Source organism: Myotis yumanensis, unplaced genomic scaffold (genome assembly GCF_028538775.1).
Source record: "Myotis yumanensis isolate MYYU_CA2020_CCGP unplaced genomic scaffold, mMyoYum1.0.hap1 SCAF_18, whole genome shotgun sequence".
NCBI lineage: Eukaryota > Metazoa > Chordata > Mammalia > Chiroptera > Vespertilionidae > Myotis > Myotis yumanensis.
Window position 1 is genome coordinate 38,423,728 of NW_027223769.1, and position 11,719 is coordinate 38,435,446.

Sequence of the window (11,719 nt, forward strand, 5' to 3'; positions counted from 1 at the left end):
AGGACTGGTATGAAGGAGGCAGCAAACGGGGTGCCGCAGGTATGTGGCCAGGTGACCCATCCTCGGGCTGCCGAGTGATGAGGAGGAGGAGCAAAGAGCGACCGGGAAGAATCTAGCTCCACATCTTTCAAGGACAAAGCCTGCCCATCCCTCCCTGCCCACCTCTAAGCGGCCGTGGACCTGTGTCATCCCCAGTTCTGTTTGGAAGTCGTTCAAATCCGCCTCCCCTGTGCTCAGGCCTCTGAAAACATCTCACTCCGGGGGCGCCTAGTTCGTCTCTAATGTTACAGAACCTCTAGTTCATTTCCCCAGTCCCTGCGGCTCCAATCTCTCACCCCACAGGTAAGAGGCCCCCAAACAATGGCCGCTCACCTTGATTTCTTTACACCCATTTCAACCCATGAAAGATGAAAGGAGCAAGAGGACACGAGAGGGCACGAGGACGTTACGTGAAACGTCCCTGTGGAGTGGACGTGCCTTCACGTCACGCATACCACCTCGTGGGCTGCCAGGAGTGGGGAGGGCGGGTAAAACATTCACTTCTTAGCCCGGCCGGCGTGGCTCAGTGGTCGAGCTTTGACCTATGAACCAGGAGGTCGAGGTTCGATTCCCGGTCAGGGCACATGCCCGGGTTGTGGGCTCGATCCCCAGTGTGGGGCGTGCGGGAGGCAGCCAATAGATCAGTGATGGAGAACTTATGACACACGTGTCAGAGGTGACACGCGAACTCATTTTTTTTGGTTGATTTTTCTTTGTTAAATGGCATTTAAATGTATAAAATCAATATCAAAAATATAAATCTTTGTTTTACTATGGTTGCAAATATCAAAAATTTTCTACATGTGACACGGCACCAGAGTTAAGTTAGGGTTTTTCAAAATGCTGACACGCCGAGCTCAAAAGGTTCGCCATCCATGGTACAGAGCAAGAGCTTAAGTCCAGTCTCTCTTTGAGAAGGGACACTGTTCATCGTAATTAGGGCAGTAATTGGGTTGAACTGTCCTTTGTCTCAGGGCCTGTTAGATGTCCTCTGTGAGGCAGACACACCAATGTTCTTGCTGCTGAGCTCAGTCTATCTCAAAAGGATAAAAAGCCCTGGCCGGTGTGGCTCAGTGGATAGAGCATCGGTCTGCGGACTAAAGGGTCCCAGGTTCGATTCCGGTCAAGTGCACGTGCCCAGGTTGTGGGCTTGGTACCCAGTAGAGGGCGTGCAGGAGGAAGCCGCCCAGTGATTCTCTCTCATTATTGATGTTTCTCTCTCCCTCTCTCTCTCTGTTCCTCGCTGAAATCAATAAAAATTTATTTTTTAAAAAAAGGATATAAGTATGCTTCTGATGACACTACTATCCTTAAATAAAATATAATGCAATTGATAGTAATTATCCCAAATTTAAGATATTGTTTGATGGTTTATTTAAAAGATAACTATTGCCCTGACCGGTTTGGCTCAGTGGATAGAGCGTCGGCCTGAGGACTGAAGGGTCCCAGGTTCGATTCCAGTCAAGGGCATGTACCTTGGTTGCGGGCACATCGATGTTTCTAACTCTCTATCGCTCTCCCTCTCTCTGTAAAATGCCGGAAGCCAGTCCATCCTTGCTGCTTGACACGGTTGCTGCAGGGAAGAAACATCTGCACAGCATATGTTTCAAAGGACCTGGCATATATGGCATACGGTTCTTAATATGTTTGCTCCCCTTCTTGGCGCTGTGTGTTTTAACCAAGGTCACCTCTCCGAGAAAGGTTGTTTCCCCAGGTAGGGATTTTTCCCTGAAGTTAGGGAGGAGATACAACCCCTTAACTAAGTGCCAGGCGGGTAGTTAATCACTTTAACTAGGAACAAGGAACAATCACCCTTAAGCTACATAATCTTTACTCCCCGGAATGGAGAGAAGAAATGCCCTAACCTTTGGATTAGAAATTGACAGGATTAAAATCAACTGGTATAAATACAGATGTAACAAGACAACAAAAAACAGAACTTGGCTGGAGATCCTGGCTAGAGATCCTGGCTAGGCTGCTGACCAACTGAACGCTGTCTCTGTGTCATTCCTTCTTCACCGACTCCGTCCACACCTTTGGGGACCCCTGGACCTGCTGGGGTTGGACCCCAATAGTAAAAAAATCAATAAGGGAAGCAAGATGGCGGCGATATAGGCAGACGCGTCCCAGGTCTTGTCCCGGAGCAAACGGAGTAAGCAGCTGAAACTAATAACACCCACCCCGAATTGGCAAATTTACTCAGCTGGTGAGACGGCTTGCAGCCTGGAAGGGCAGACCTCCCCTGGAAAGGTTAAAAACCAGGGATCTGGGCAGGAAAGTTTGCCAGACCTGAGCCCAGAGGGTCGGAGGGAGACCGCATGGCAGACAGCCGCGTCTCTTGGGACAGACACAGACCCTGACCAGGGTAAGGAGTTCCGCGGGTTTGCTGGCGCCAGGAGATTTGAGATTTGGATTTTGTGATTGCGGAGAACTGAGACAAAAGGGGGCATCCTGAGGAACTGATCAGACCATGCAGTGCCCATAAGAGAGGAGCGTTTCCCAGACCATGCAGTGCTGGTAAGAGGAGCGTTTCCCAGACCGGTAAGAGGAGCGTTTCCGCGGCCGGCCGGCGTTTGTCTGTTTCTTTGTTTTCACTGAACCCTGCTCATAGGACAGTTCGGATACAGACACTCACCTGTGCTGAAGAGAGGGTGAAGGTGCAGACGAGGGGAATCTGGGGAGAGGCTGAGGAAAGAGGGGGAGCCGGAGGAGGTGGCAGCGAATTGAGTGCTGAGACCCCCCTGGGCCCAGGACTGGGGCAGCCATTCCTCCAGAGGGTGGAATTCCTCCCCCCAGCCCCCCAGGCAAGGAGCACAGCCACACCCAGATTCCACCCTGTATGAGATAAAGGACTAAAACAAGCTGATTAGTCCCTGGGAGTTACCAGGGTCTGGCCTATAGAGGGATTTTCAGTCCCACCAACAACACAGAGCAGGGTAAGGATTAAAAAAGGATAGAGAAGCTGTATAGCCTCAGAGGCCAACCCAAAAACACTGCCACCCAGAGGTTGAGCCACAAACTGACTCTTAGGGGAATACAAATTAAGGCAGACTGGATCACAAATACGGCCTGCTTTAAAATCAGGACTGTGATTTACAACACGGAGGAACAGTGTAATGCAGGCAAACTCAACACTCTCCTAAATACCTGGCAGGACTAAGGCGAACCAGGCTGAAGAGTAGAAGAACCGAAAGACCATCACTACTGCAAATTTTTTCTTTTTCTTTTTCTTTTTAATTTTTTCACCTTTTTACTAAGAAACCAATTTTTTTTTCTCTTTTTCTTCTTTTTCCATCACCTGATTTTACCCTTTCAATTACCACATTTTTATTTTTAACCAGTATTATTACTCCTACCATTTTACCATTTTTTAAAGTGCCATTTTATTTTCTCTTTATTTTCTTTTGGGATTAGTGTTCTCCATTCTATTTTCATCGTTCCTTTAGCATTAATTTTCCCTATCTCAATTCCACCTCTTTGCTAAAACCCTCTTCCTTACTTTTCCCCTTTTGATGTCCTGTTTCTCTTACCCTATTCCTGCTCCAGACTTTCCCAATTCCCTCTTTTTACCCCCTGTCTAATTCCACCCTACTTATATATCCTATTTCCAATCTACTGCTCTAAATCCTTATACACCTATTCTTTATCCTTCATCACTTTCCAACCATTTTTTTTCTCTCTTATCTTTCTATTGTTTTCTTGATTGTTGAATATATTGGGCTTTTTTTTTTTTAATTTGTTTGTTTGTTTTGTTTTGTGTTTTTTCTTCTTTTTTAGGACTGGTTGTGAGGTTGTTTTTCTTTTTCTTTTTCTTTTTCTTTTTCTTTTTTTTTTTTTTTTCTGCTGGTTTTTCCCTTCCCTCCCCCACCCCACCCCAGTTATTTTTGTGCTTCTGTTTTCCCTTACCCCTCTGGATATTATTGGTGGTTTGTAGTTTGCATTCATCTCCAGGGATCTGTTGCTGGAATTTGTTGAGATTAGTGGCAGTTCTATTGGAGTTTGCTCCTCATACGGGGAGTCTCTTCCCCACTTCTACTTCATTCTCTTTTTTCGCTCTCTTTTTTTCCCCCCTCTTTTTTCCCAATTCTATTTTTGCACTCCTTTTTTGTTTGTTTTTTTCTTATTTTTCTTTTCTGTTCTCTCTTTTATCTTCTTCTCTTCTTTCTCCCTTATCCCCTAATTCTCTTAATTCGGGTGGTCACCTTTATTTGGGGTTATTAATATTGTGAATATACTTGTGTTCAGTGCCTGGTACGTTGTGCCTTGCTCTGTTGTATTTTGTGCCTTTAAATCAACGCAGCAGATCCAAGCAACAGCAGCCCCCTGATCACCGCAGCCTCCTGATCACCACAGCCTCCTGATCACCACACCCTCTGTCTGTGGAACAGCAACTGTACGTGAAGCCTCCCCCCACCAGCCAGAAGAGCCAACACAGCTGTGAACAACACCCACCAGAGGAGCTGCTGCCAACTGGAAAGCAGCTGCTACCGCAACCGTCTGAGCAGCAACCACAACCCAAGGAGCCCCTGCCACCCAGGGAGCAGCCACTGAACACCTCAACATCTACATATGTCAGCGAGATCAAACATGGGTAGGCAAAGAAACCCCCAAAGGAAAGAAAAGGAGGACTCGCCAGAAAAGCAGCTAAGTGAGACAGAGATATGCAACATGACGGAAAAAGAATTTAGAATAAGGTTCCTAGAGTACATGCACCACATGTTCAAGAAGCAAGAAGAAACAGATGAAAAACTCAACTACTTATGCAAGAAGCTAGAAGAAACAGATGAAAAAATCAACAACTTAAGTAAGTCCCAAGAAGAAATGAAGAGTGACATAGCTTCAATAAAAAACTCCATTGAAAGTATCAACAGTAGACTGGGAGAAGCGGAGGACCGAATTAGTGAATTAGAAGACAAGGAAGCAAAACACACTCAAACTGTACGGCAAATGGAGAAAAAAATTAAAAGACAGGAGGAGAGCCTAAGGGAGCTTTGGGACAACATGAAACGAAACAACATACGAATAATAGGGGTGCCAGAACAACAGAAAGATGAACATGGATTAGAAAACCTATTCGAAGAAATAATATCAGAAAACTTCCCTGAGGTGGGGAAGAAAAAAGTCACACAAGCCCAGAGAGTCCCAAACAAGGTGAACCCGAAAAGACCCACACCAAGACACATCATAATTACCATGGCAAATGTTCAGGATAAAGAGAGAATCTTACAGGCTGCAAGAGAGAGACGGAAAGTAACATACAAGGGATCTCCCATTAGATTATCAAATGATTTCTCAACAGAAACACATCAGGCCAGAAAAGAATGGACGGAAATCTACAAAGTGATGCAAAGCAAAGGACTGAATCCAAGAATACTCTATCCAGCAAGGCTATCATTCAAAATTGAAGGGGAAATAAGAAGCTTCACAGACAAAAAAGGGCTAAGGGAGTTTATCACCACCAAGCCAGCCATGCAAGAAATGCTAAAGGGACTGGTGTAAAAAGAAGAAATATCAAGCTCAGAAAGAAAACAGCCACACACACACACACAAAAAGAAATGGCTACAAACAAATACCTTTCAATAATAACTTTAAATGTAAATGGACTAAATGCTCCAACCAAAAGACATCGAGTGGCTGAATGGATAAAAAAACATGACCCATACATCTGCTGTCTACAAGAGACCCACCTCATTAGAAGGGACTCACACAGACTGAAAGTGAAGGGATGGAAAAATATCTTTCACGCAAATGGAAAGGAAAAGAAAGCTGGGGTAGCAATACTTATATCTGACAAAGTACATCTCAAAGTGAAGGCCATAACCAGAGATAAGGAAGGCCACTTCATAATACTAAAGGGATCAATACAACAAGAAGATATAACCCTGGTAAACATATATGCACCCAATGCAGGAGCACCCACATACATAAGAAAACTTCTGGAAGATATCAGGGGAGAGATCGACAACAATACAATCATAGTAGGGGACTTTAATACACCACTGACATCACTGGATAAATCCGCTAGACAAAAACTCAGCAAAGAAACAGCAATCCTAAATGACTCACTAGATCAGATGGACTTAATTGACATCTTCAGAACACTTCACCCCACAGCTGCGGAATATACATTCCTCTCAGGTGCTCATGGGACATATTCAAAAATAGACCACATATTGGGTCACAAGCAAAGTCTCCACAAATTCAAGAAGATTGAAATCATAAAAAGCTTCTTCGCAGACCACGATGGCATAATGTTAGAAATAAACTACAATAAAAACAACCCAAAATACTCAAACACTTGGAAGCTGAATAGCATGTTATTAAATATTGATTGGGTTACCGATGACATCAAAGAAGAAATTAAAAACATCCTGGACAATAATGACAATGAAAACACAACAATCCAAAACCTCTGGGACACAATGAAAGCAGTCCTGAGAGGGAAGTTTATAGCTCTACAGGCCTATCTCAAAAAACAAGAAAAAATGGTAGTCAATCATCTAACTCTACAACTCAAAGAATTAGAAAGAGAGCAACAAGAAAACCCCAGAGTGAGCAGAAGGAAGGAGATAATAAAGATTAGAGCAGAAATCAATGAAATAGAGACCAAAAAAACAATACAGAAAATCAATGAAACCAAGAGCTGGTTCTTTGAAAGGATAAACAAGATTGACAAACCCCTAGCCAGGCTCACCAAGAAGCAAAGAGAGAGGTCCCAAATAAACCAAATCAGAAATGATAGAGGCGAAATAACAACAGACCCCACAGAAATACAAATGATTGTTAAACAATACTACGAGCAACTCTACTCCAACAAACTGGACAACCTGGAGGAAATGGACAAATTCCTAGAAAAATACAACATTCCAAAACTCAATCAGGAAGAATCTAAAAACCTCAATAGGCCAATAACTATGGAAGAAATTGAAGCAGTCATCAGAAAGCTTCCAGCAAACAAAAGCCCAGGGCCAGACGGCTTCACAGGGGAGTTCTACCAAACATTCAAGGAAGAACTAAAACCTACCCTCCTCAGACTACTACAAAAAATTCAAGAGGAAGGAACGCTTCCAAGCTCATTCTATGAAGCCAGCATCACCCTAATACCAAAACCAGGTAAAGACATCACAATGAAAGAGAATTACAGGCCAATATCCCTCATGAACATAGATGCCAAAATCCTCAACAAAATCTTAGCAAATCGGATCCAGCAGTACATCAGAAGGATCATACACCATGACCAAGTAGGATTCATCCCAGAGATGCAAGGATGGTACAACATCCGTAAATCAATAAATGTGATACATCACATAAACAAATTGAAAGAAAAAAACCACATGGTCATATCAATTGATGCAGAAAAAGCATTCGACAAAATCCAACACCCATTTTTGATAAAAACTCTCAGAAAGGTGGGAATAGAAGGATCATACCTCAACATAATAAAAGCCATATATGACAGGCCCACAGCCAACATCATACTCAATGGACAAAAACTAACACCATTTCCCCTAAGAACAGGAACAAGACAGGGATGCCCACTCTCACCACTCCTGTTCAACATAGTACTGGAAGTATTAGCCATTGCAATTAGGCAAGAAGAAGGAATAAAAGGCATCCAAATTGGAAAAGAGGAAGTAAAACTGTCCTTATTTGCAGATGACATGATATTATACATACAAAACCCTAGAGACTCCATCAAAAAGCTACTAGACTTAATACATGAATTTGGCAATGTAGCAGGATACAAAATTAACCCCAAGAAATCTGAGGCATTTCTATACACCAACAGTGAACTTTCAGAAAGGGAGATCAGAAAAACAATCCCATTTACCATCGCACCAAAAAAATTAAGATACCTAGGAATAAACTTAACTAAAGAGGTTAAAGACCTCTACTCAGAAAACTACAGGACGTTGAAAAAAGAGATAGAGGAAGACATAAACAGATGGAAGAACATACCATGTTCTTGGATTGGTAGAATCAACATCATTAAAATGTCCATACTACCCAAAGCAATCTATACATTCAACGCACTTCCCATTAAAATACCAATGGCCTTCTTCAAAGATCTAGAACGAACTCTCCAAAAATTCATCTGGAATAAAAAAAGACCCCGAATAGCTGCAACGATCCTGAGAAAGAACAAAGTAGGTGGGATCTCAATGCCAGATATCAAGCTGTATTACAAAGCCACTGTTCTCAAAACTGCCTGGTACTGGCACAAGAACAGACATATAGATCAGTGGAATAGAATAGAGAGTCCAGAAATTAGCCCGAACCAATATGCTCAATTAATTTTTGACAAAGGAGGCATGAACATACAATGGAGCCAAGATAGTCTCTTCAATAAATGGTGTTGGGAAAATTGGACAGACATATGCAAGAAAATGAAACTAGACCACCAACTTACACCATACACAAGAATAAACTCAAAATGGATAAAGGACTTAAATGTACGACAGGAAACCATAAAAATTCTAGAAGAATACAAAGGCAACAAAATCTCAGACATATGCCAAAACAATTTCTTCACTGATACAGCTCCTAGGGCAGTTGAAACTAAAGAGAAACTGAACAAATGGGACTACATCAAAATAAAAAGCTTCTGCACAGCAAAAGAAACCATCAACAAAACAACAAGAAAACCCACCTCGTGGGAAAACATATTTGCCAATGTCATATCTGATAAGGGCTTAATCTCCAAAATTTATAGGGAACTCATACAACTTAACAAAAAGAAGATAAACAATCCAATCAAAAAATGGGCAAAGGATCTAAATAGACACCTTTCAAAAGAGGACATTCAGAAAGCCAAGAGACATATGAAAACATGCTCAAAGTCACTAATCATCCGAGAGATGCAAATCAAAACAACAATGAGGTACCATCTCACACCTGTCAGAATGGCCATCATCAACAAATCAACAAACGACAAGTGCTGGAGAGGATGTGGAGAAAAAGGAACACTTGTGCACTGCTGGTGGGAATGCAGACTGGTGCAGCCACTATGGAAGGCAGTATGGAGGTTCCTCAAAAAATTGGAAATGGAACTCCCATTTGACCCTGTGATCCCACTACTAGGAATATATCCCAAGAAACCAGAAACACCAATCAGAAAGGATATATGCACCCAGATGTTCATAGCAGCACAATTCACCATAGCTAAGATCTGGAAACAGCCTAAGTGCCCATCAGTAGATGAATGGATTAGAAAACTGTGGTACATCTACACGATGGAATACTATGCTTCTGTTAAAAAGAAGGAACTCCTACCATTTGCAACATCATGGATGGAACTGGAGAGCATTATGCTAAGTGAAACAAGCCAGTCAATGAAGGAAAAATACCACATGATCTCACTCATTCATGGATAATAAAGACCATTACAAACTTTTGAACAATAATAGATACAGAGGCAGAGCTGCCTCAAACTGATTGTCAAACTGCAGTGGGAAGGCCAGAGAGAGTTGGGGGGCAGGAGGGAGGGGAGTAAGAGATCAACCGAAGGACTTGTATGCATGCATATAAGCATAACTAATGGACATAAGACACTGGGGGGTAAGGGAGGGTAGGGGTTTGTCAAGGGCGGGGGGGGGAAAAAGGATACTTATGTAATACCCTTTGTAATACTTTAAGAGGAAAATAAAAAAAAAAAATGTAAAAAAAAAAAAAAAAAAATCAATAAAATATATATATTTTAAAAAGATAACTATTGGTTGATGCCGGCGGCCCGCTGGGCAGCGGAGCGCAATGCTGTATGCCAACCAGCCCACCGTGCGGATCACGGAGCTCACCGACAAGAATGTCAAGTTCATCATCGAGAACACGGACCTAGCGGTGGCCAATTCTATTCGGAGGGTCTTCATCGCCGAGGTGCCCACAATAGCCATTGACTGGGTTCAGATTGCTGCCAATTCCTCAGTCCTTCACGACGAGTTCATCGCTCACAGGCTTGGATTAATCCCCCTCACCAGCGATGACATTGTGGACAAGCTGCAGTACTCCCGGGACTGCACGTGCGAGGAGTTCTGCCCCGAGTGCTCGGTGGAGTTCACGCTCGACGTGCGGTGCAACGAAGACCAGACTCGTCACGTCACGTCTCGAGACCTCATCTCCAACAGCCCCCGGGTCATTCCAGTGACATCCCGGAACCGAGGTAACGACCCCAATGACTATGCGGACCAGGACGACATCCTCATCGTCAAGCTGCGAAAGGGCCAGGAGCTGAGACTCCGCGCCTATGCCAAGAAGGGCTTTGGCAAGGAACATGCTAAGTGGAACCCGACTGCAGGGGTGGCTTTTGAATATGATCCCGACAATGCCCTGAGGCACACAGTGTACCCCAAGCCAGAGGAGTGGCCAAAGAACGAGTACTCAGAGCTGGGTGAAGATGAGTCCCAAGCTCCGTACGACCCCAACGGCAAGCCGGAGAGGTTTGACTACCACGTGGAGTCCTGTGGCTCTCTGCGCCCGGAAACCATCGTCCTCTCGGCCCTCTCCGGGCTGAAGAAGAAGCTGAGTGATTTGCAGACCCAGCTGAGCCACGAGATCCAGAGTGACGTCCTCACCATAAATTAGCCGCAGCTCATCCGCCTGAGCGGAAAAGGATCCGAGCAGCAGCTGTGTGCAGGGCTCCTGGGACCCTCCTCGCCCCTCAAGTCCCGACAGCTGTACTGAACGTCCTGGCCAGCCATCAGCACCACCTGGAGGTAGCAGAGGGGAGGGTGCCCCTCTCGGCCGGGCTTGGTCCCAGGTAGATTACGGGGGTGCCCCTGGTATTGGAGGCAGGACAGTCCTTCACTGAGCATGCAGCATCCTGGCCCTGCTTGCTGATGGCTGGTCTCCCAGAACCCAGCCCTCCCTCCCCTGGTCCGCTTGTAGAGGTCGTACTGCTTCCCTGTTGAAAACCACTGCGCTAGACCCTCCTCTCCTGGTCATTTCAGCTCTTGACTTACTTTCTGTGTGAAAGTTAGCATTTCACAGCTGTACCTTAGGTTTCCGCTGTTAGGATTGAGTGTTCGAAGTCTCATGCAGGCCACCTACAAACCCAGCCCCTGCCCATGGTCAGCCTACACTTCGCTCCAATTCCCAAGTGTCTTTAGACCCTGGCTGCTCCTCCCCACCCCACCCCTAAATAAACCCTGTATTTCATTCTCTACCCATCAAAAAAAAAAAAGATAACTATTGACCACTTCACACCCATTAGGATGACTATTATCACAGAAAACAAATGTTGGCGAGGATGTGCAGAAATCGCAGCCCTTGAGAACTATTGGTGGGGATGTAAAGTGCGCTGCTGCTGTGGGAAATACGGCAGTTCCTTGGGGGGAAAACCCTAGCATATAATGCAGCAATTCCACCCAAAAGAACTGAAACCTGAGATTTAAGCAGATATACAGGGTGTCCGCGAAAAGAAGTATACACACACCTTCTGTATTCTATTACATTTTGAAAATGGAATGTATTTAAATAAACACTGCATTTATAAGTATTCAAGGTATGTACATTTTTAGAAACATGCTATACTAACCCGAACCCTAACGCTAACGCTTGCCCTAGCCCTAACCATGCTAACCCTAGCCATAACCCTAACCTTGTGCCCTAGCCCAAGCATTAGTGCTAGCGCTAGCCCTAGCCCTAACCCTAACCATCTCGGTGAAACCACTCGAGCGCACGCTA

General features: G+C 44.3%; 1 pseudogene; it reads left to right on the top strand.

Annotated features, from left to right (window-relative positions):
- The first annotated feature begins 9,790 nt into the window (after window positions 1–9,790).
- Window positions 9,791–10,833, top strand: LOC138996784 (DNA-directed RNA polymerase II subunit RPB3 pseudogene; annotated as a pseudogene).
- The last annotated feature ends 886 nt before the right edge of the window (window positions 10,834–11,719 follow it).